This window comes from Mobula hypostoma, chromosome 9 (assembly GCF_963921235.1).
Source record: "Mobula hypostoma chromosome 9, sMobHyp1.1, whole genome shotgun sequence".
Classification (NCBI taxonomy): Eukaryota; Metazoa; Chordata; class Chondrichthyes; order Myliobatiformes; family Myliobatidae; genus Mobula; species Mobula hypostoma.
Window position 1 is genome coordinate 130,234,538 of NC_086105.1, and position 25,681 is coordinate 130,260,218.

Below are 25,681 nucleotides of genomic sequence, written 5' to 3' on the forward strand. Positions count from 1 at the left end.
GCGCAGCAGGTTTCTTTCTCTGAAGGACACAAATGTAATGCAACGGTTTCATGGTTACCATTAACTAGATAGTTTCAGTTGCTTAATTAATTTGATTTACGTTCTCCATCTGTCATCATTTGTAGCCACTTCGCTCTCCAATTAAGTATCATACTACTGTTCCCACTATAATTTTTTTTAATTCAATCAAGGCACCACGTCTCCTCATTACTCACACCTCTTCATTGAAATAATTTCCAGTAAATTTGCCCTCTAATGCATTTAGTTTCAAATCTCCAACATTCATATATATCTTCATTCAGTAGGCCTGTAGTCCATTAGCTCATTACAAGTGCCCTTCCAAACTGAGAGACATAACTTTGTGAAATTATGTAAAATGGGTATGTCAGATTGGCAAGCCTGAATTTTATTCACATGTTGGGCAAACAAGTTTATCTTGATCTTCTTTTGGGTACTTCACAATAACACTCTAAAAGAACTGGTCTGGGAAAACAATGATTAAAAAAAAAACACTGGATGATGTGTTCACTTCTGTAGCTGTTTATATGGGTGTTGCAATGGTTTTGATTTTGACCTTTACCCAAACTCTGGTTTGCACGTTAATACAAAATTACTCTGCAATTTGGAAAAAATGAAAGTTAAAGAAAGTACATAGCTATCGTCTGAGATAAAGATATAGCTTACAATTTCAGGATCTAAAATGTCAACCTAATTCAGGTCTGACTTACTTATTGTACCTTTTCTGTGTTTTTTAAAAAATTCCAATTTACTTCAAAGGGATTTCTTCTGCCCATCACTATGCAGTGCAGTCTAGATTTTCCAGTTGGTCACTCAGCTGTTGTGCTCAGCACATCCCTCAGTTCCTGATTCATCATCGTTCAGTACCAAGGACAAGCTATAAACATCTTCCAACAATTCCAACTACTCTAGCCCAACTACAGTGGTGCAGAGAAGTTATCAAGAGAGGCTTTGTCCTCCACTGTGACTGCAACAATCATGTTATTTGGAGAGGCAAAATGTACAAAATGAATAATTTCAGGATGCCCAGATTGATTTAAGAATCCAATTTGCCATGGGGAGTGGAAATGTGAAGGTACACATTAGTTTCAGCTGGTGATCTGGGAAACTGCTGTTTGTCATAATCTAATGGTTGCAGAAACCCTGACTCTTCCATTAACTTGAAATGTAATACATTAAAGTTAATAAGAGTGCAAAACAAAAGATGGAAAAGTTACCACTGAATATCAGAGAGACTTGAGTGTCCTTGTACATGAGTCACTTCAAATAAACATGTAGCATTTAGGAAGACAAGTATTATGCTGGTCTTTATTGCAAGAAGATTTGAACATGAGCACAATTGTTTTGTTCCAGTTATATAGGAGATCATATCTGGAATATAAGGAATACATATATCTAGAATTTTGCAAGTGTTGCTCTGGAATATTGTGTACAGTTGAAGTTTCCATATCTACAGAAAAAGTATACTTATAATATTGTGTATGTAATGTTGGTTCACTTGATTGATTTGTACAAGGGCATGTTAGTCATATGATGAGAGACTATGCAGATGAGGCTAGGGCTCCCTTGAGTTTAGAAGAGTGGGAGATGATCTCATTATATCATTCTAAGTTCTTGAGGAGTTTGACAGAGTAGGTTCAGCGACATTATTTCCTCTGGCTAAGATGTCAAGGACCAAGGGTCATGGGGAAATCCATTCAGGTCACAAGTGAGGAGAAATTTCTTCAGCCAGAGGATCATGAATCTTTGGAATTCTCTATCAAAGAAGGTTGGAGAGTCTCTGTCACTGGGTATTTTCAAGCCTGAGATAGATTTTTAAAAGGTTAAAGAATCAAGGGATATGGGTTCTGAGATGAAAGATCGGTTATGATTCTATTGGATGGCAGAGTAAGCTCAAGGCCCAAATAGCTTCCTGTTTCTGTTTGTTATATTCTTAAGGACTGTGAAATTGTTAGCTCTGGCTATGGTAGATCTATGAACATGGATATACTTGAAGAGTCTAGGAGTATCAATTATTTGTTTCCTGGCTTTGCTTTAATTGAGTTTCTTGTTCCTAACAAAGATCAAGATTCCTACATCTGTTATAATTTCACTTCAACCTTTTCTACATTCTGCTACATCACTAGTGATTATGTTGTCAGCTTTTAGCACCAATTCCAAACAAACCATTTTCACTCACTAAAATTAGAAGCAACAACTTCACAAAAAACAAAGAAAGCAATCAGTTTGGTTAGAGAGGCAAGGTAATGCATTGATACTTTGCAGAATATCAGAGTGAAAGCTTGTAATAAACAGTCTGTTTCTGGATAATTTCTAGATCTCCAAATTACCCAGAATAAGCCATTTTGGTAAGGAGGTAGGGAGAAATTGCAAATGAAGTAAGCATGATCTGCAGAGGGAAGGAAGTTTAAAATATCCCTAATTTGAAAGATGCAACTTCTGGTGACTGAATATTTTCTCCAGAAAGATTGTAGTATCTCAGCTGAGAGAAATAGACATACAGTATATTTACAGGTGAATGGCCTTACCTCAGAATCAAATTTACATTTTCATCAACATCGTTACAAGAAGCACTGAAATTAATCTCTCTGTAAATTTTGACTAGTGGTCTGAATACTTCAGCTGTAACCAACTAATGATGCATTTGTGGGCAAAAAGAGGAATGTTTGATGGTAGTGACTGTCTAACCTGCCCTCTGGCAAATCTTGTATTGAGGTCAAGGAAGAGGGAAGGCAAGCAGGCCTACAGTGGCTTATAGTTACTTTGTGATTCCAGGAAAAGTACTACAGTGTCTCTCTGCTTCTTGTAAGATATTTTATTCTGTTACTTTTTCGCTGATATCCTATGATGGTCTTTTTAAAGTCTATGTAACTGGCTGCTCCAGGCTTCTGAAATCTGACTGCAGCATACAGATTTTTGGTCATATATTCTGACATCACCATCAATAATTCATTGTCAAATTTAGTAACACTTTTGTGAAGCACCTTCCAATATTATATCATATTACTGATGCTATATAAATGTAAACTCTAGTTGTTGTAATGGGATCCTGCTTCAATTGTTATCTCTGATATGTTTTGCCATGCCATAACTTAATATTAAAAGTAAAAGGGATAATAATTAATCTTTGGTTACTAGTGCTAAACTCACAGCAGAATATTGGTTGCTAGTTGTACTCGGCTTTGTGTATTTAGCTGAGCCAATGGTACCTAAATGCATGGGGGTGCAAACAACTATGGCTGATATCTCATATGAGTGTATCGTTATTAATAACATCTTACGTGAAATTGTTATTGTTCGTTAAGTGCTGATCTTAGATTTGTAACTAGTCAACAACTCAATGACCAATAATATTCTAAGGCAATGAACCGTAAGACAAACTGCACAAAAATCAAGACAATGACTTTCAGTGCATTAACTTTCATTATTAATGTCCAAAAACGCAAATGATTAAACACAAATGATTGAAGACTGATGGTGAATTGCTCGCTATTGAGGAGCAAAGGCTTTGGATTCTCTATATCACTACGTAGCTGTACAGCCTCATACATTAGACTTAAAGTGGTGCAGTGGAAGGGGATGTATAGCTACTAATCTCCCCCATGTGAAATGAATTGGACTTGCACTTGAAAAGCAATAATCCTCCATTGATCTGTCAATATGATGAAATGCTTTTCATGCTATTTATACATATTGAAACTCAGTTCTTCTGTACATCACTACTGCAATAAACTACAGTGGACAAGCAACTGTGAAATCTATCTTCGCACTGCATTCTTTCCCACCATTCAGGGACCCAAACAGATGAATCTGTGACTTGCTTGCACTTCTTCCAAACTTGTGTACTGTATTTAGTGTTCACATGGTGTTCTCCACTGCTCTGAGCTTTGGCTGCTTGCTTCATTAACTTCTCATCCCACTTCCCCTCTGACCTTGCTGTTCGTGATCTCCTGCACAAACACAACGAGGTTTAATGAGAAAGAACACCTCATCTTCTGTCTGGGCATGTTGTAGCCTTCTGGACTCAGTATTAAATTCTCCAAACTTTAGCTAAACTTTGTCAGTCTGGAGAGACTTGCATGTTGGAAATTAGCTGCTTCATTCATTTATATTGATCAGATTCCATTGGATGTACTGAGAGGTATTAAACACCTGGAGACATTAAACGCTCCTAAATCAGATTTAGCAATTTAGGTAAGTAAGAAATTTCAATTATATTTCCCTAGAAATGTACAGTACCTGAATTGCTGCCTTAGATAAACACACTTTATTTTACAGTATTATAAATATTACATTTTTCATACTTGTCACTTTCAAACATATCAAGTATTTACCAAACCAGAGAAACATTTATGCAGCATACTTTCAGAAATTAGATTCAAACAGCATTCATCTCAGGCTTGATTTGATCTATATTTCAGACATTAGAGGTTATTACTAAACATACAGCATCATCTAATCCTGCACTTATTTCAATTATGCACTCTCAAAACATGGGCATTAAAGAGACAGTGGGTTATCAATTGTAATATGCATTAAAATGCAACTTAAACCTCTTGTGCTGGGAGGGGGACACCACTAGTTTTGTGGGAGACACCTAAATATCCAAAGGCATCATGCAAGGTAAAATACTAAACTTGCACAGAGGTCTTAATCTTCCACAATGGGCAAAAATGAAGATACTAGAGTAATTGCCCAGGAGAACTAATTGGACGGGATGTGGTTGGAGATGGAAATAGTTGGGGAAAGATGTGGAGAAGATGGAACATTAGGTGAAGAAAAGATCTTTAATAAATGTGGAAATTGGGGAAAATACTGATGTGAATCCATAGGGAACGATACTTGGAGATTGAAAGATGATTCCAGGAGGTGTCGTATGACATTAGTGGTGGTATTCAGTAACAATTAAAATTGAAAGGAAAACCTTCCTGGAAGAAGATGGATGCTTCACAAATCCCTGCAGGAGCCAGAAGGAGTGGGGCCCTTCAGTATGCCACCTGACTCAGAAATATATTACAATTCCTTCATCATTGCTGGTCTTGACCCTAGAACTAATACCTTTTGCTTCTAGTCTTATGGTTCTATCATATTGTTTATGGAAGTATCTTCACCAGACGGAATGAACAAGACTCAAGACTGAAGCAGATCTCAACCTGTTTGACATCTGCTTTAGTGTTCAATGTGCATGCACACTGCCCTCTGTATGGGCATGGCACAAAAAGTGAAAGCAGCATCTGATGTGCCTTCCTACTTCTTGCTGTAATACAACAGAGGCTGTATGATGTACCTTCTGCAAAATGCTTATCTCATACTCCTCCAAAATCTGCAATCCTTGACATAAAGGACAAAGTTTTCAAGCATATCAGAAAACCAGCACGTGCATCTTCTCCTTAAATTCACACACCATCCTGAATAATTGGCACTGGGTCTAAATCGCTGGACTTCCCTCCTAATCACACTGGGAGAACCTTCACCAGAAAAACTGCTGCTCAACATCAGCTTCGTACAGACAATTAGATAATCAATACTGGCCTTGCCAGTAATGCTCTAGTTCTGAAAAGTGAAAAGATAAAAAATGTTTTTTTAGTAATTGTCTTTAGGAGGATAGGAGACAGGAAGCCTTATTTGATTCACTTATTGCCTGTCTGTGTCTTTCACCTGCATACATTTATGCTTCATTCAGTTACCTGCATTATTCTGCGTAATGAATTGTTCTTGCAGACACTGCAGTAAAAAGACATGTTACACAGAGAAAGTGCTGATACTCCACTAATCCCTTTGCAGCTCTTCCCCTCCCCAACCATGTTATTTGCTAACTGCTGCAGTGTAAATGAGTACCATAGGCTGTTCTCCTTTCTCTGGTGAATCTGGGTCTTGATGTGGAATTTTGATAAGCTCTTTGCTTTTCTGCTATGGATCTTAAATGTACTTGTACTTTCCACTGCAATATATCCCCCCACTCCCGTTCTTTTTTCTGTTTCTCACATTAGCTCAGTAAAAGAAGACAGAAGGGCAATTTGCACCGAAAATATTGCTGGTTATTCTTTGCAACTGATGATTAATGAGAAGCAGGTACTTTTCTAATAGTACTATGTGCCCCTTGCAAGAGATGCCGAGCCTTAATGGCTGGCACCAACCCATTTCCATCAAAAACAGACAAGCACACAGACATAGACAGGCACCCCAACACACATCCATATACACACACACACACACACACACACACACACACACACACACACCTCTTTACACCATTTTAGGCAGAGTTGCTAAAGGAATTGCTTAGAATCTAATGCATCAAATCTCTTGAAAGCAATTGATCACAAATGCAAATTAACCAACCTATACTCATAAAATTAGTAAGTGCCAGCAATTTCTGAGTGTCAATATTATAATCTATTAAGTAATTAAAGTTATTCAGTGAGGGGAAAGATGGGAAGCTGGCTACAATGTTATCAAAAGATATAGAAATGTGGAGTAAAGACTAATTTCAGACTATTTTAACCTTGGTGATAGAGAAAAAGAGAAAACTCTAGAAACAATAGTTGGGGACAAAATAAGCAGTAATTTGGATGAGTATAGCTCAATTTTAAAAAGTCTGTTGGGTGTGGTTACTGGTCAAAGTCCTTCATAAGAACTGACTATGGGAGGGAAAGTAGATGGTATAAAGAGGAGAACAGGTGTGGTGAAACAGGGATCAGTAGATGACTGGACCCAGGATGGGTGAAGGGTGACAGTAGACGGAGCCAGATAGGGGAAGGGGAGGGAGGGAGGGTGGAATTGCAGATAGAGACAGGTGGATGATGCAGGGAAGTGTAATGAAGGATGGCTGCCCATTCATTGAAACATCTGAACTCCCATTTGACAGATCACCTGAGTATGGTTTCACCTACATGATTTAAATGAAAAGTTAAAATTATTAAAATAAACCGCATAATGTGAGCAGATATCTCGCCTTACCCTTTTAATTACTTCAACTGTTTGCATTAGTTTTGATGGATTGTTGTGTTCATTGGGAGGATCCCACCTGCTCTCCTTTTCTTGGTAAGGCTCTGGGGTAAAAGGAGCTCCCTCCGTGTACGAGGACAGGAACCTGCTGGCTTACCCTAAACAAACAGAAGGACGTATGTGCTGAAGTACACTTCTGCTAGTAGTTCAGACGAGAGTAGTTCAGAATGGTCCACTAATGTAGTGTCAAAGTGTAGAACCTGCCAGTGGTCAGGCAGTGCTGTTGGACTTAGAATGTTCCTGAACTAAAAGCCTCCATGCATTTTTTATCAGCTCTACACCATTCATGATTGGTGTTGCCTGATTCATTTAATAATGTTTAACTTAAAACGATAAAGGTTTTTTGACACTTTGTATTATTTAGCCTTAGTGGCATCAGTGCCGGACTTCAGGACGAAAGGTCCTGAGTTCAAATCCAGCCGGCTCCCCTGCACGCTTTCCATCCGTGCTGGGTTACGAGCTGGTGATCTCTTTGGAAACTCACCTGGCAGAAGGCAATGGCAAACCACTGCTGTAACTTGTCTCGTACTCGGTTCCCCACTACGTCAAAGAGGCGTGGAGGGAAATCATCCGCTAACCGGAGAAACTCCAGATGCGATGTGCCTTTTCTTTCCTTTTTCAACTTTATACATTGAATACAAGTAATGAGGATCAGGAGATCTTCTTGGCGGCTCTGAAAGCAGCCTCACAGGTAGACAGCTGGTAAGAAGATATACAATGATACTTGCTTCATTAGCCGTGGCATAGAATGTTGCAATTTATGGTACAACTGTTTGAAACATTGCCTAGGCCATAGCTGGAACACTGTGTGTTTATCTGGTCGCTGTGCTGTAGGAAGGACGCAATTGCACTGAAGGGATATTCACCAGCACATTGTCTGTGATGGTGCGTTTTAGTTAAGAGGAGAGATTGGATAGACTGGATTTGTTTTCTTCTGGAGTGGAGAAGGCTGCCATCGATAGATCAGATAGTGAGGAGCTTTTCTCCTTAGCAAGCTGCCGACAAGCATCTTTTCCACAGATGCTGCCTGGCCTGCTGAGTTCCTCCAGCATTTTGTGTGTGTTTCTGCCTATAACCAGAGGTCACTGGTTTAAGGTAAGTGGCAGGAAACATAGAGGAGACTTGAATATGCGGGATTTCAGAGGTAGTTGAAATCTAGAATATGCAACCTTTGGAAATGTGGAGGCAAGTTATCTCGCAACATTTAATTTTAATTAGATGAGTCTCAATACAGAGACTAGGGATAGAGTACTGGAGAATGGAATTAGTATAATTAGGTGCTTGCTGGCCATCAAGGATGCACTGGATTAAAGAGCCTGTTTCTGCTGCTGAATGACTGTATGACTCTGTGACTCTGTCTACATTCAGGGAACCTTCATCCTCTTTGTCTTCTTCTAGAAGGATGTGAAGAGTTGTATTTATAAAGTGTGGGGAGTAGGTGGAATGGTCTGCATTGTCAATGTTCTGTCCTCTATCTCTTAAATAAACTTTAGCAGTGAACACAAAAAAAATGTATTTCTGGTGGTTCTGTAGTGTAGTAGTGAGGCATCCTGACAAGATTAAATCAACATGTCTATAGTGCTCTTCCAATTATCTCAACCCTTGTATTAACAAGAACAGTTGTAGAATTTAACTTAATTTTCTTTTCTATGTATACTTATTATTGTAGTTTGTAGTTTTTGCTTTATGTATTGCAATGTACTGCTCCAGCAAAAACAACTATTTCACAACATATGCCAGTAATATTAAACCTGTTTCTGATTCTGAACCAGTTTACAGCAATCTTGACTGAATATTATATCCAATCTGCATTGCAATGAATATGCACGTTAACGAAGTAGTACTTTTCATGCACCCCTCGAACAACGATCTGATTTTTTTCAGTCGAAGGTATCTTACTACAAGATTAGACTGAACCCAATCCTTCCTGATTGTGCAGTTGAAGTTAAGTATAGCATCCAGCAGAGGGTGCTAGTTCGTGTAGATGGCATTCAGAGAGTGGGAAAACCCTGAAACATAAGGGGGTTATGGCAATGCCTGTCTGACCCAATGTAAGAGAGAAATTACTATTTTAGTTGCAAGCACAAATTTTGAGTTTGCAACCTTTGCCACATAGAACTTTAAGGCCCACATTGAACTTGAGCCTGTCCAAGGAATAAACAATCATGGCCTCCAAACAGTCAGTACAATAGCCACATGGATTATAGATGGATTCATTGCCAAGTGCGTTCTCTGGCAGAGACTCCGAATCACAGATCAATCCAGTTTGGAGCTGGAGCCAGAGATGTTTGTACATTGGGACTGAGAATCACAGACATGTCCTGCCTGTGAATGCAGCTACTTTCATCTAGGGTGGTTAGCAACATGAATGCAGGTAACCAATGAGCAGTCAGAGCCTGACGTACATGGAATTTGCAAACCATTATTGTTAACTTAATTAATCTGCTAAATGGATTATGGAAAATTAAATTAAAAACAGAAAATGCTAGAGGGGAAGCAAATATGGAAAGAGAAGAGTTAATGTTTCAGGTCAGAAATCCTTCATCAGAACAATGGGATAAAAAAGGTAATTATAAGTTGCAGATAATGTGACGGGGAATAGATAAGACAAAGGAAATATCTATGATAGAGTGTGACCAGGTGAAATGGGTTAATGGGGCAGTTAGAGGTGATTATGTAACATGAATTGTGAACAGCAGGGCCCTGAGGCCTGCAGGTCAGCCTGTACTAATAGAGAGAGAAAAACTGAGCCAGAATCACAGATTATTGATATCAGAAATGGCCACTTCTGGTGTCAACAGAAGAAACATGATTCCTAAAGTTGGAGAATTCGACATTAAGTCCAGAAAGCTGCAATGTGCTTCGGTGGAAGATGAGATGCTTTTCCTCGGGCTTGCACTGGACCTCATTGTAACAAGATAGATCGGAGTGGGAGCAGGATGGAAAATCAAAATGGAAGCAAAAGAACGTTCAGGGGTGGACATAGGCCCTTTGCAAAGTAAACATCCAACCTGGTTTTGGTTTTGACAGTGTAAGGGAGACCACACTGTAAACATCAAATCCAGTATTCTAAGTGAGAAGAAATGCAAGTGAGTCACTGCATCACCTGGAATGATTCTTTGGGTTCCTGGATGATAGGATGGGAAGAGGTGTAAGGACAAGTATTGCATATAAGACCATAAGACATAGGAGCAGAATTAGGCTATTCAGCCCATCATGGTTGATCTCGGATCTCACTCAACCCCATACAACCTGCCTTCTCCCAATATCCTTTGATGTCCTGACTGATCAGGAAACGATCAACTTCCACCTTAAACATACCCATGGATTTGACCTCCACTGCAGTCTGTGGCAGAACATTCCACAGATTCACTACTCCTTGGTTAAAAAAAAATCCTCCTTATCTCTGTTCTAAAAAGTTGCCCCGCAATTTTGAGGCTGTGCCCTCTAGTTCTGGATACCCTCACCATAGGAAACATCCTCTTCACATCCACCCTATCTAGTCCTTTCAACATCAACATGCTTTGAATAAGATGAAGTGCTTTGAGAGGTAGCTCATGGCTAGAATTAACTCATGCCTGAGTAAGGACCAGGACCCACTGCAATTTGCCTACTTCCACAATAGGTCTACAGTGGATGCAGTCTCACTGACTCTCACTTGGCCTTGAATCACCTGGGCAATTGCAATACCTACATCAGGCTAACGAGATTTGGTATGCCAACAAAGACTAGCAAATTTCTATAGATGTACTGTGGAGAGCATTCTGACTGGTTGTATCACCATCTGATTATGGAGGTGCCAATGCACAGGATCAGAAAAGGCTGCAGAGGGTTGTAAACTTGGCCATCTCCATCATGGGGAAGCACTAACTTCCATCAGGGATATCTTCAAAAGGTCTCTATTCTTGATCAATCCAGGAGGAGATGGAATGAGAGCAGAGGTATGAAAATAGATGAAAGTGGTGAGGGGTTTTGTGTGCTATGACAATATTTGTACAAAATACTTGCGCCTACCATTTCCATTGAGATGGAATTGAGGAGATCCAGTAATGGGAATGAAGACTTGGAGGTGAACAGGTTGCAGCAGGTGGAAATCGGCAACTAACATGATGAAATTTGTTGCAACTCTGAAAGATCTTTATAGTACACTCTTTCTCATTTCTAATGAAGGGTCTCCAATTTGAAACGTTAACTCTGTGTGCCACTTTCCACAGATACTGTCTGACCTGCTGACTATTTCTACTACTTTCCACTTTTACTTCAGAATCCTTAGGTGAAAGAGTAACTGAACGATGCTAAAATAGAAATGCTGAGTCAATTATAACCATGTGATACGTCTCAAGATTCCTTAAGCAAGTGAATAACCTTGCAACAAGGTTGCATAAAAAGGGATTTTCGAGGGCAAAAAAACGTTACTTTTATTTCACAAGCATCATATGTGTTATGTAATAATGATTGCTTAAATATTTCATTTTTATATCTCAAAGTTAATTTGATTAACAAAAGCTTGCAATTCTTGGGAATTGATTGGCCACATCTTGAGGTAGCAGTGTTAATTTATCCTCTGAGCTAAGAACTTAGTTTCCCTTCTCTCTGTGGAACTTGCGTCATTAATAATTCAGACCTGCATTACAGAAGCAATAGATTTTCTGTTCCACTGGGAATTCTAAGGTTTGTTTCTATATTTGTTCGTTTTGAATCTCTGTGATCCTCACTAGTAATCTCCCTCAGGTACAGCCCTTGTGAATTTTTACAGCTGTTTTAACTGCTAAGTGTTCAGCTGCCATTTTTCTTCTGTGTTCTTTATGAGCCAATGGAACACCTGAGACCTACGCATTTTATTCTCCAAAAAATGTATTAAAAATTAACAATCCAGCCATAAAATGATAGATTTTTACTGATTATTTTATACTTGTAGTTTAAAATAACTGTAATGTCAGACTAAACTTGATTCAATGAAGGATGCTCGACAGCTAAGGTAGGGCTTGAATGCTATCAGCTCTTGCAAAGTGAAATCAAGCGAGGTAGGTGACAATAGGGCTTCGCTTCCAGATGAGCTCAGTGCCTTCTATGCTTGCTTTGACCATCAAAACATTGAGGAACCGTCGCAAGCTCCCAGAGCCCCCGATGACCATGTGATCTCAGTCTCTGAGGCCGAAGTGAGAGCGTCCTTCAGGAGGGTGAAATCACAGAAAGCATCTGGCCCAAAAGGAGTTCCTGGCCAAGCACTAAAGACCTATGCTGATCAACTGGCTGAGATCTTTAACTTCTTGTGTTTGCAGTCCGAGGTACCCTCCTGTTTCAAGCAAGCTTCAATTATACCGATGCCTAAGAAGAATGTGGTAACTCGTATCAATGACTATCATCCAGTAGCATCTGTGATGAGGTGTTTTGAGAGGTTGATGATGAAGCATATCATATCCTGCCTGAGAAGTGACTTTGTGGCAACATTCATAGACTCTGGGTCTTCGACTATTTTTTTTTGTGTTACTGTATTTTGCTGATATCTTATATGTGCTCGCTATTTTATGTGTGCTATATGTGCCTTGTAATGTGTATGATTGTTAGCCGTGTGCTCTACACCTTGGCTCTGGAGTAACTGGTGTTCATGTATGGTTGAAATGACAATTAAATTTGGACTCGAACTGCTCCAGTTTGCCTACCAGCACACAAGGTCCACAGCAGATACCATTGCATTGGCTCCACTTAACCCTGGAACATCTGGATAGCCAAGATACACACATCTGGATGCTCTTTTTCGACTTCAGCTTGGCATTCAATACTAAATCCCCTCAAAACTAATCAATAAGCTTCAAGGCCTTGGCCTCAATACCTCCTTGTGCAATTGGATCATTGATTTCCTCACTTGCAGACCCCGGTCAGTTCGGATTGGCAACAACATCTCCTCCGCAATCTCCATCAGCACAGGTGCACCACACGGCTGTGTGCTTTGTCCCCTGCTCTACTCGCTTTACACTAATGACTAAGCACAGCTCCAATGCCATATTTAGGTTTGCTGGCGACACCAATGCCATAGGTCAAATCAAGGATGGTGACGAATCAGCATATATTGAATTGAATTGAATGATCTTTATTGTCATTATACATAGGTACAATGAAACTCTGTCTGGCTTCCTCTGAGGCAATTAAATAAAGCGGTAGATAAAAACAAGACAGTAATAGAAAAACAGTATTAAACAGATAAGTAACAGAAAATAAGTTGCAGCAGCACCAGAATATCACAGTAATGCACAAAGTGCCGTTTGTGCAAGTATTTGAGTCCGTGTGTGCATGTGTGTGCTCACAGTTTCAGTCATTGTTCTGTGGGAGTGGTGTGGTGGAGGCCACAGCTCTGGGATAGAAGCTGTTCCTTGGTATATAGAGGAGGGAGATTGGAATTCTTGCCAAATGGTGATTCAACAACAACCTCTTACAATGTCAGCAAGACCAAGGAGCTAATTATTGATTTCAGGAGGAGGAAACTGGAGGTCCATGAGCCAATCCTCATCGGGGGATCAGAGGTGGAAAAGGTCAGCAACTTTAAATTCCTTGATATCATTTCAGAGGACCTGTCCTGGGCCCAGCAGGTAAATGCAATTACATAAAAAGCAAGGCTTTACTTCCTTAGTAGTTGGCGAAGATTTGGCATGACATCTAAAACTTTGACAAACTTCGAGAGACTGTGTGGTGGAGAGTATATTGACTGGCTGCATGACAGCCTGGTATGGAAACACCAATACCCTTGAACAGAAAATTCTGCAAAGAATAGTGGATATGGCCCAAGCCATCACAGGTAAAACCCTCCCCAACACTGAGCAAATCTACATGGAGTGTTGTCGCAGGAAAGAACCATCCATCATCAGGGACTCCAGCCATCAAGACCATGGTCTCTCCTCACTGCTGCTATCAGAAAGAAAGTACAGGAGCCTCAAGACTCATACCACAAGGTTTAGGAACAGTTATTACCCCTCAACCATCTTGAACCAGAGGGGATAACTTCACTCACACTCACTTGCCTTATCACAAAATTGCGCCTGCAACCTATAGATTCACTTTCAAGCACTCTTCATCTCATGTTCTCGATATTTATTGCTTGTCTACTTAATTATGTATCTGTCTGTCAATTGTTTGTTTGTTTATTTATTTGTATTGTTTATTTTTTTATTTGTACAGTTGTCTTTTGCACACTGGTTGTCCACCCTGTTGCTGTGGTCTTTCATTGATTCTAGAGTTACAAAATACACGTGGACTAAGATGTTAACTGTCCTGTGCTATCATCTTAGTCCACGTGTATTTTGTAACTCTAGGGTTGTATATGGTGGCGTATGACAATCTTCTGGTCTGAGCATGATCAGAACTTTATAGCTTGTGCCTCTTTCAAATTCCATAACAGAATAAAGGACATAACTGACAGAGTCAATATACTGTATATTGCCCATCCCTTGAGCCACTACCGTGTGTCTGCAGATGTGTTTGGTAAAGTACATTTGCAGGTGGTTCATACTTCAGCTATGCTGCACTGGTGATAGAAGGAGTGAATGTTTAAATTAGAGAATTTGTGTGCCAATTAAACAGGTCTTAGATGGTGTTCAGCTTCTGGAGAGGTTTTTGGAAAAGTGCACATCCAGGCAAACAGTAAGTATTCCTGATTTGTACCTTGTAGTTGTCAGACAGGTTCTGAAGAGGAAGGTGTTGAGTCTGTTGCCACAGGATATTCAGCTTCCAAGGGATATCAACAAATCCCTTGTAGTACAAGAGGACACACAGGACTACTGTTACACCACCATCAAGAGCTCTTACCGTGCTATCCCACACCCACATTTCCAAAAGTCTGATCGCCTGGCTGTATTTCTACTTGCTGAGTGTAGGCAGAGACTGAAGACTGCAGCACCAGTAGTGAGGAATAAGAAGATATGGACAAGGGAAGCACAGGAGCGCTTACCGGACTGCTTTGAATCAGTGGACTGGACTGTTTTCAGGGATTCACCTTCCATTTTGAATGAGTATACCATAGCTGTAACTGACTTTATTAAAACCTGCATGGATGAGAGTGTGTCTACAAGAACTTACTGTAATACCAAAATCAAAAGCCGTGGATGAACCAGGTGATTCGTAGTCTGCTGAGGGCTAGATCTGTGGCACTTAAATCTGGCAACCCAGGTCTATACAAGAAAACTAGGTACGACTTGTAGAGGGCTATCTCAAGAACAGTGGAACAGTTCTGAATGAGGTTGGAGGCTGAATCAGAATCATATCAACTCTGGCAGGGTTTGCAGGCCACTACATCCTACAAAGTGAAACCTGACGTCATTAATGGCAGTGATGCTTCACTCCCAGAGGAGCTCAATGCTTTTTATGCTCACTTTGAAAGGGAGAATAAAACTACAACTATAAGAACCCCTGCTATAGCTGATGACCCTGTGATCTCTGTCCTGGAGCCCAGTGTCAGGCTGTCTTTCAAGGGAGTGAACCCTCGCAATGCAGCAGCCTCTGATGGAGTACCTGGTAGGACTCTGAAAACCTGTGCCAACCAACTGGCTGGGATGTTGGAAGACATTTTCAGTTTCTCATTGCTATAGTCAGAAGTTCCCACTTGCTTCACAAGGGCAACAATTATACCAGTGCCCAAGAAGAGCATGGTCGTAGAGTCATACAGTCTCAGAGAAGTACAGCACAGAAACAGACCCATCGGCCCATCTAGTCCATGCCGAAACCTTTTAATTTGCCTACTCCCAACAATGTGCACCCGGACCATAGCCCTCCATTTCTTTACTATGCAAAAACCTATCCAAGCTCCTCTTACATGTTGAAATTGAGCTCGCATGCACCACTTATGTTGGCAGTTTATTGCACACCCTCACAACCCTCTGACTGAAGAAGTTTCCCCTCATCCCCCCCCTTAAACTTTTCACCATTCACTCTTAAACCATGACCTCTGGTTGTAGTCCCACCCAGATTTGCCTCAGTGTAGCTAAAACCTCCTCCTCTGTAATCTGTACATGAAGTCCATTCTGCTTTGCCTCACTTCTATAGACTCGATCTGTTTCCCGATTAACTACAGATGCAAAGAATACATTTAAGATCTCCCCCATCTGTTTTGGCTCCACACATGGATTATCAGCCTGATCTTCCAGAGGTCTAATTTTGTCCCTCGCAACCCTTTTGCTCTTAACGTACCTGTAGAATCCCTTAGGAGTCTCCTTCACCTTGTCTGCTCGAGCAACTTCATGCCTTCTTTCAGTCTTCTTGATTTCTTTCTTAAGTGTTCTCTTGCATTTCTTGTACTCCATAAGCACCTCATTTGTTCCTACTTGCCTATACCTGTTATGTACCTCCTTTTTTCTCTTAATCAGGATCTCAATATCTCTTGAAAACTAATGTTTGCTATACTTGTTATCTTTACCTTTTATTCTGACAGGCACATACAAGCTTTGCACTCTCAAAATTTCATTTTTGAAGACCTCCCACTTTCTAAGTACACCTTTGACAGAAAACAGCCTGTCCTAATCCACACTTACCAGATCATTTCTGATATCACCAAAATTGGCTTTTCTCCAATTTAGAATCTCAACCCACATACCAAAGGCATATTTACTTTGAAACACATGGCATTGTGGTCACTGGATGTAAAGTGTTCTCCACAAACTTCTGTCACCTGCCCTGTCTCATTCCCTGATAGCAAATCCAGTATCGCATGCTCTCTCATTGGGACTTCTATATACTGATGAAGAAAACTTTCCTAAACATATTTGACAAACTCTATCCCATCTCGTGCTTTTACGGTATGGGATCCCCAGTCAATATGTGGAAAGTTAAAATCACTACTTTAACAACCTTATCCTTCTTGCAACAGTCTGCAATCTTTCTACAAGTTAGTTCATCTAATTTGTTAGGTGGTCTGTAATATAGCCCCATTAATGTGGTCATACCTTTCTTATTTCTCAGTTCCACTCGTGGAATTCTCCAGTCTGTCCTGACGGAACACTGCCGTGACATTTTCCCTGACTAGTAACGCCACCCCTCCTGCAATCAGGTCTTACTAATGGCTACAATATCATAATTCCAGGTGTTGATCCATGCCCTGAGCTGCCTTTTCTATGATACTTCTAGCATTGAAAAATACAGTAGGTAGCTCAGGACACTAGTCACACCATGCTCAATCTTTTCATTCCTGAATTTGTCTGAAGTCTTCCCAACATCTGCCTCCACAACCTTTTCAGTAACTGGCTGTCACTCGGGTTCTCATTACCTGCAATTCTAGTTTAAACCCCACCGTGCAACATTAACAAACCTTCCTGCTAGGATATTAGTCCTCCTCCAACTCAGGTGCAATCCTATCATTTCAGATCTCCCCCTCCCCCTCCCACTTTCAATTCTCTTACTTGCTCTTCTTTCAGTTAGTCCTGACGAAGGTCTCGACCCGAAACGTCGACTGTACCTCTTCCTAGAGATGCTGCCTGGCCTGCTGCGTTCACCAGCAACTTTGATGTGTGTTGCTTGAAATTCCAGCATCTGCAGAACTCCTCGTGTTTGCGCCTTCTGTACAAATCCCATCTTCCCTGGAAGAGAGCCCAATGACCCAAAAATCTTATGCCCTCCCTCCTACACCAACTCTTTAGCCACGTAGTAAACCGTATAATCTTCCCAGTTCTGGCCTCACTATCACATGGCACAGGTAGCAATCCTGAGATCACAACCCTGGAGTTCCTGCACTGTAACCCCCTGAACTCACTATGCAGAATCTGTTCACTCATCCTACCCATGTGATTGGAACCTATATGGACAATGACCTCCCGCTTCAGAATGCTGAGGATTCGATCCAAGGTATCTTGGGCCCTGGCACCCGGGAGGCAACACCCCATCTGGATTTCCTTGTTCTCACCCACAGAAATGGAACACTGCTGTGACATTTTCCCTGACTAGTAATGCCACCTGTCCATTCCACTAACTAATGAATCCCCTATCACTGCAGTGTGCCTCTTCTTCCCTCCTGAGTCATAGAGCCAGAGACCCAACCTCTGTTAGGTTAACCCCCACAACAGTATCCAAAGTGATATACCTGTTGTTGAGAGATTTGGCCACAATGGTTCTCTGCACTGGCTCCTTAACCCCTTCCCCTTCCTGACTGTCGCCCAGTTTCCTGTGTCCTGCACCTGGGATGTAACTACCTCTCCATATGTCCTATCTATCACCCCTTCAGCCTTGTGAATGATCCGGAGTTCATCCAGTTCCAGCTCCAACTCCTTAATGTGGATTGTTAGAAACTGCAGCTGGACGCACTTCTTGCAAAGGTAGTCATCAGGGACATTGAAGGTCTCCTTGCCTTCCCACATCCCACAAGAGGAGCATTCCACTGTACTGCCTGGTATCTCTACTGTCCTAACTGAGCAGATATAAAGAAGGGAAGGTGAACAAAAGAACTTAACCTTGAGCTTTTCTTTTCTTTGCTTTCTCTGATTGAAGCCTCTCTTCGCTGAAGCCTCGAGGAGCTAAAGCTTCAAGATCACCACTCTGACTCTGTCCACTTCTATGATGGCCGCTGCACTTGCTCCTGACTTCCTTTAACTTGCTCTTGCTAATCAGTCTCAAACATGCGTTGGTCGCTGGTCAAAGCTCTATTATGCTTCCGCAACCCACTGCTCCTTTTTTCTACTCAGGCAGTGGACGGGAATGAATCCCCTCCTGTCGAATTTCTGATCTCCGTATTGGTCAGAGGTCAAAGCTCTATTATGCTGCTGTGACCTGCTGCTTCCTTTTTCCACTCGAATGGAGGACCTGAGTGAAATTGCCTCCTCTCTGACTTCCAATGTCTGGATTGGTTGCTGGTCAAAGACTAATGACTTAATGGCTATTGTCTAGTAGCACTCACATCTATGGTGATGAAGTGCTTTGAGAGTTTGAGAGGTTATGGCTAGAATTAACTCCTGTCTCAGCAAGGACCTGGACCCACTGCATTCTGCCTATCGCCACAATAGGTCTACAGCAGATGCAATCTCATTGGCTCTTCATGTGGCCTTGGATCACAAGGACAACACAAATAACTATGTGAGGATGCTGTTTATTGAATACAGCTCAGTGTTTAACACATTTATCTCTACAGTTCTGATCGAAAAGCTCCAGATCCTGGGCCTCTGTACTTCGTTCTGCAACAGGATCATTGACTTCCTAACTGGAAGACCACTATCTATGCAGATCAGGAATAACATCTCCAGCTGACAATCAACACTGGAGTACCTCAAGGATATGTGCTTAGCCTACAGCTCAACTCTCTCTACACCCATGACTGTGTGGCCAGGCACAGCTCTAATGCCATCCATAAATTTGCTGACAATACAACTATTGTTGGCAGAATTTCAGATGGTGACGAGAGGGTGTTCAGGAGTGAGTTATTTGAGCTGGTTGAGTGGTGTCACGGCAATAACCTTGCACTCAATATTAGTAAGTCTAAAGAACTGATTGTGGACTTCAGAAACGGTAATACGAGGGAACACACACCAGTCCTCATAGAGGGATGAGAAGAGGAGAGAGTGAGCAATTTCAGGTTCCTGGGTGTCAATATCTATGAAGATCTAACCTGGACCCAACATATTGGTGCAGCTACAAAGAAGGCACGGCAGCAGCTATATTTCGTTAGGAGTTTGAGGAGATTTGGTATGTCACCAGAAATGCTTGCAAATTTCTTCAGATGTACCATGCGTTCTAACTGGCTGCATCACCATGTGGTATGGTGGGGGCTACTGCACAGGATCAGAATAATCTGGAGAGACTTGTAAGCTAAGTCAGCTCCATCATGGACACCAGTCTCCATAGGATCCAGTACATCTTCAAGGAGCGATGCCTCACGAAGGCAGTATCCATCATTAAGGACCCCCATCACCCAGGTCATGCAGTGTTCTCATTGCAACCATCAGGAAGGAGGTGCAGAAGCCTGAAGGCACACACTCAAGGCCCAAAGCAATCAAACGCTCTTCATATGACAAGCTGTTCAATCCTGATATCATTTTCATGAGCCTCCTTTGAACCCTCTCCAGTTTCAGCACATCCTTTCTAAGATAAGGAGCCCAAAACTGCTCATCGTACTCCAAATGAAGCCTCACCAGTGCTTTATAAAGTTTCAACATTACGTCCTTGCTTACAGTAATTCAGTTTTTTTAAATTATTATGTATTGTATTGTACTGCTGCAACAACAATAAACACCACCGCACATGCTGGTGCTATTAAACCTGATTCTAATTCTGATTAAGGCCAGGTCTTCTTAACGACAGTATGTATGTTCATTATGTTTCTTGTCAATGGTGATCTCTAGGTTGTTGATGGAAGGAGGTCTCAATTATGGTAAGACCATTGAAAAGCAAACATTAATAGTTGGAAACAAGAGAGAATGTGCAGATGCTGGAAATCCAAGCAACACGCACAAAATGCTGAAGGAACTCAGCAGGCCAGGCAGCATCTATATAAAAAAGTACAGTTGATGCTTTGGCATCAACTTTGGTTGTCCACTTTGATGGCAAAAACAGGAAAACAGATTATTATCTGAATGGTGGCCGATTAGGAAAAGGGGAGGTGCAATGAGACCTGGGTGTCATTGTACACCAGTCTTTGAAAGTGGGCATGCAGGTACAGCAGGCGGTGAAAAAGGCGAATGGTATGCTGGCATTCATAGCAAGAGGATTCGAGTACAGGAGCAGGGAGGTACTACTGCAATTGTACAAGGCCTTGGTGAGACCACACCTGGAGTATTCTGTGCAGTTTTGGTCCCCTAATCTGAGGAAAGACATCCTTGCCATAGAGGGAGTACAAAGAAGGTTCACCAGATTGATTTCTGGGTTGGCAGGACTTTCATATGATGAAAGACTGGATCGACTAGGCTTATACTCACTGGAATTTAGAAGATTGAGGGGGGATCTTATTGAAACGTATAAAATCCTAAAGGGATTGGACAGGCTAGATGCAGGAAGATTGTTCCCGATGTTGGGGAAGTCCAGAATGAGGGATCACAGTTTAAGGATGAAGGGGAAGCCTTTTAGGATAGAGATGAGGAAAAACTTCTTCACACAGAGAGTGGTAAATCTGTGGAATTCTCTGCCACAGGAAACAGTTGAGACCAGTTCATTGGCTATATTTAAGAGGGAGATAGATATGGCCCTTGTGGCTAAAGGGATCAGGGGGTATGGAGAGAAGGCAGGTACAGGGTTCTGAATTGGATGATCAGCCATGATCATACTGAATGGCGGTACAGGCTCGAAGGGCCGAATGGCCTACTCCTGCACCTATTTTCTATGTTTCTATGTTTTAGGACTCTATTCTTGAGGATGGTTGTTGCTTGAGAACAGATTTAGCATGTGTAACATGCCTGAGTGTTCTTCTGGTCCTGTATTATGCAAGATCGGGCTGCATCATAATCTTAGTAGTTATTAAAATTGTGTAATCATTGTGAGCAACCCTACCTCTGACATTATATAGGAAAAATTATTGATGAAATAGTAGAAAAAGATTGGACCTAGTACACTGTTCTGAGTTTAACCTCCACCAATCGCAACCATCTACCTTTGTGCAAAATTTATTATAAATCTACATTCTATCAAATATACTATCAGTTTTCTGCCACATAGAAGTACACACCCAAAGATTCAAAGTACATTTATTATCATAGCCTGTACACAGAATACAACTCTGAGATTTGTCCTCCCACAGGCAGCTACAAAACAAAGGAACATCATGGAACCTGTTCAAGAAAACATCTAACATCCAACGTGCAAAGAAAACAAATTGCACAAAATGGGGAAAAGTGAGTGAACAGCACAGAGAGTATCAAACATCATACCAGGAGTACAGTACCTCAACTCTGTTTTATCCTCCCACCCCCAGTTCAGTCCCTTCTTACCTACATCCGTGACACTTCACATGCTCTGGATCTTTTCAATGATTTCATGTTCCCTGGCCCCCCACCATCTTATTTTTACTATGGATGTCCAGCCCCTATACACCTCCATCCCCCCACCAGAAAGGCCTCAAAGTTCTCTGTTTCTTTCTGGACACCAGTCCAACCAGTTCGCCTCCACCACCTCTCTCCTTCGTCTAGCAGAACTTGTCCTCACTCTTAATAATTTCTCCTTTGGCTCCTCTTACTTCCTTCAAGCAAGATGTGTAGCCACGGGCACTCGCATGGGTCCCAGCTATGCCTCCCTTTTTGTCGGCTACGTGGAACAGTCTATGTTCCAAGCCTACATTCTTGGCCTTCCTCCGCTTTTCCCCCACTACATCAACAACTGCATTGGTGCTGCTTCCTGTACCCATGTGGAACTCGTCAACTTCATGCACCTTGCCTCCTGCTTCTACCCTGTCCTTAAGTTTACCTGCTCCAATTCTGACACCTTCCTCCACTTTCTCGATCTCTTTGGAGACACATTATCTACTAGTGACTGTTAATAACCCATGGACTCTACCTCTTTCCAACCTGCTACTTGTAACAATGCCATCCCCTTCTCTCAATTCCTCTGCCTCCACTGCATTTGCTCTCTGGATGAGGCTTTTCATTTCAGAACAAAGGAGATGTTCCCCTTCTTCAAAGAAAGGAACTTCCCTTCCTCCCCCATCATCGATGCCCTCAACCACACCTCTTCCATTTCACGCACGTCTACTCTCACCCCATCCTCTCGCCACCCTACCAGGGATAGAGTTCTTCTTGTCCTCACCTACCGCTCCACCAGCCTCCACATCCAGCACATAAGTTTCCGCAACTTCTGCCATCTCCAATGGGATCCCACCACCAAGCACATCTTTCCCTCCCCCCACTTTCTGCTTTCCACAGCGATCGCTCCCTACGCAACTCCCTTCTCCATTCGTTCCTCCCCACTGATTTCCCTCCTGGCACTTACCCTTGCAAGCGGAACAAGTGCTACACCTGCACGTACATCTCTTCCCTCACTACCATTCAGGACCCCAAACAGTCCTTCCGGGTGAGATGACACTTCACCTGTGAGTTTGTTGGGGTCATATACTGTGTTTGGTATTCCTGGTGTGGCCTCCTGTATATCAGTGAGACCTGATGTAGATCGGACCAGACAAAACGCAGATCTGAGCACTCGTCTGTCCTCTGCTCGCATCCCTGTTGACTTCAACCTTGCTTGACGCCTCAATTGGAGAGAAGCAATGGAGTCTATCATGGGTTTGCGCCTTCCTGGCCTCTTGGCCTCCAGGCCACGCACTCTGCTCCAAACCTTACCAGACTCCCTTGGAGACAACAAAGCCCTAGATCACTGAATCGGCCCCGAATCACACCATCAAAATGTAACTCATGGGTTCCAATCCCACACAGCTTAGTAGTAAAATCATCTTTGAAAGACGAAGAAGTAAAAGAAGTAGTTTTGTGAACCGTCTGCAGGATATCACTGTTGGTCGTGTTGTTTGCTAGCACCATCTTTCTCACCATATATGACATTGACGTAAAGCCTCTGTTCAGTCTCAGACCTTTCATCAGACTGGGCCCATAATGGCAGCCAGGGTGAAGAAATGTCTATTTCCCATAAACTCAGATTTTCCTTCACTTTACAGATTAAGTTCAAGTTTATTGTCATTCAACTGTACACAGCTGAACAAAACAAAGTTCCTCTGGGACCAAGGTGCATTACACAGTATGTATATCACAAACAGCACATAAAATAATATTAACATCATAATATTAACAGATAGTAAAAATATTCTGTAGATGTATAAATTGGCATAAAGTGCATATACAACATAAATTATCTCGTGGATAATAAAGTGACTTAACAAAATGCAGGCTAGAATGTAGAATTAATGATGTACATCATAAAATACACTATGCTGCATGCAGTATAGCATAAAAAGACAGTAAGGGATACAATGAAAAACTCTATTTGTAGTGGTCACATTGAAATGCATATGAGCCTTGATACATTTTAGCTGTTCCTTTTTAGGGCAAAACAAGAAATATTTAAAAAATGATCATGTAACATCTGTACAGACACCTATGCTTAAAGGCTGATTGTTACCGCTTTATTGCATTGTCATCAATCTAATCTGAGTAACACCCAAGGCTAAAATTTTGTTATTAGCTACTGCTGGCAGTCCCTGTTACACTATACATATTGCCGTTACATCTTTTTCCTTTTATTTTCCTAGGAAGCAAACAACAGCAGATGTTCTTGTTGATAGTAATGTTATTAAAGAACAGGATATGTGGGCAAATTGTTGGAGAAGATCCTGAGAGGCAGGATTTATGAGCATTTGGAGAGGCATAATATGATTAGGAACAGTCAACATGGCTTTTTCAAGGGCAGGTTGCGCCTTACGAGCCTGATTGAATTCCTTGAGGATGTAACAAAACACATTGATGAAGGTAGAGCAGTGGATGTAGTGTATATGGATTTCAGTAAGCCATTTTATTAGGATCCCCATGCAAGGCTCATTCAGAAAGTAAGGAAACATGGAATGCAAGGAGATCTTGCTTTGTGGATCCAGAATTGGCTTGCCCGCAGAAGGCAAAGGGTGGTTATAGATAGTTCGTATTGCGCATGGAGGTTAGCGATCAGTGGTGTTCCACAAGGATCTGTTCAGGGACCCCTCCTCTTTGTGATTTTTATAAAAGACCTAGATGAAGGGTAGATTAGTACATTTGCTGATAACATAATGGTTGGGGGTGTTGTAGATAATCTGGAGGGTTGTTAGAGGTTACAGCGGAACATTGGTAGGATGTAGAACTGGGCTGAGAGGTGACAGATGGAGTTCAACCCAGGTAAGTGTGAAGTGGTTCATTTTGGTAGGTCAATTTGAAGACAGGTTATAGTATTAATGGTAAGACTCTTGGCAGCGTGGAGGATCGGAGAGATCTTGGGGTCTGTGTCCATAGGACACTCAAAGCTTCTGCACAGGTTGACAGTGTTGTTAAGAAGGTGTATGGTGTGTTGGCATTCATCATCCGTAGGACTGAGTTCAAGAGCTGTGAGGTTAACAGCTATATAAAACCTTGGTCAGACCCCGCTTGGAGTACTGTGTTCAGTTCTGGTCACCTCACTACAGAAAGGATGTGGATACTGTAGGAAGAGTGCAGAGGAGATTTACAAGGATCTTACCTGATTGGAGAACATGCCTTATAAGAATTGGTTAAGTGAACTTGGTCTTTTCTCCTTGAGATGGAGGATGATAGGTGACCTGATAAAGGTGTATAAGGTGATGAGAGGCATCGATTTTGTGGATAGCCAGAGGCTTTTCCCAGGGCTGAAATGGCTAACATGAGGGGACATAGTTTTAAGTGCTTGGAAGCAGATACAAAGGGGATTTCAGAGGTAATGTTTTTCACACAGAGAGTGATGGGTGCTTGGAATGCACTACCAGCGAAGGTGGTAGAGGTGGATACAATAGGGTATTTTAAGAGACTCTTAGATAGGTACATGGAGCTTAGAAAAATAGAGGGCTATGTGCTTGGGAAATTCTAGGCAGTTTCTAGAGTAGGTTAGATGGTCGGCACAACATTGTGGGCTGAAGGGCCTGTAATGTGCTGTAGATTTCTATGTTCTCTGATTGGTGAATCATGGTGTTTTTTTTGTTCTCAATCATCAAGAAGTTAATGCCTATATTTTAAATTGTATTGAACCAAACTAATAACTTGAGGTCTTAGCTGGCCATTTGGAA

General features: G+C 41.6%; 1 protein-coding gene across 11 annotated transcripts in view; it reads left to right on the forward strand.

The window, feature by feature from the left end:
• Window positions 1-25,681, forward strand: part of rhbdl1 (rhomboid, veinlet-like 1 (Drosophila)) — a 248,693-nt gene that overhangs the window by 110,248 nt on the left and 112,764 nt on the right. The window contains exon 1 of one of the 11 annotated variants that reach the window (XM_063059161.1): window positions 2,807-2,823. The exons of the other annotated variants lie outside the window; for them this stretch is intronic. The gene's annotated coding sequence lies outside the window, so the exon portion shown is untranslated. Of the gene's footprint in view, window positions 1-2,806; window positions 2,824-25,681 lie in introns of those variants that run through there. 11 annotated transcript variants of the gene reach the window in all.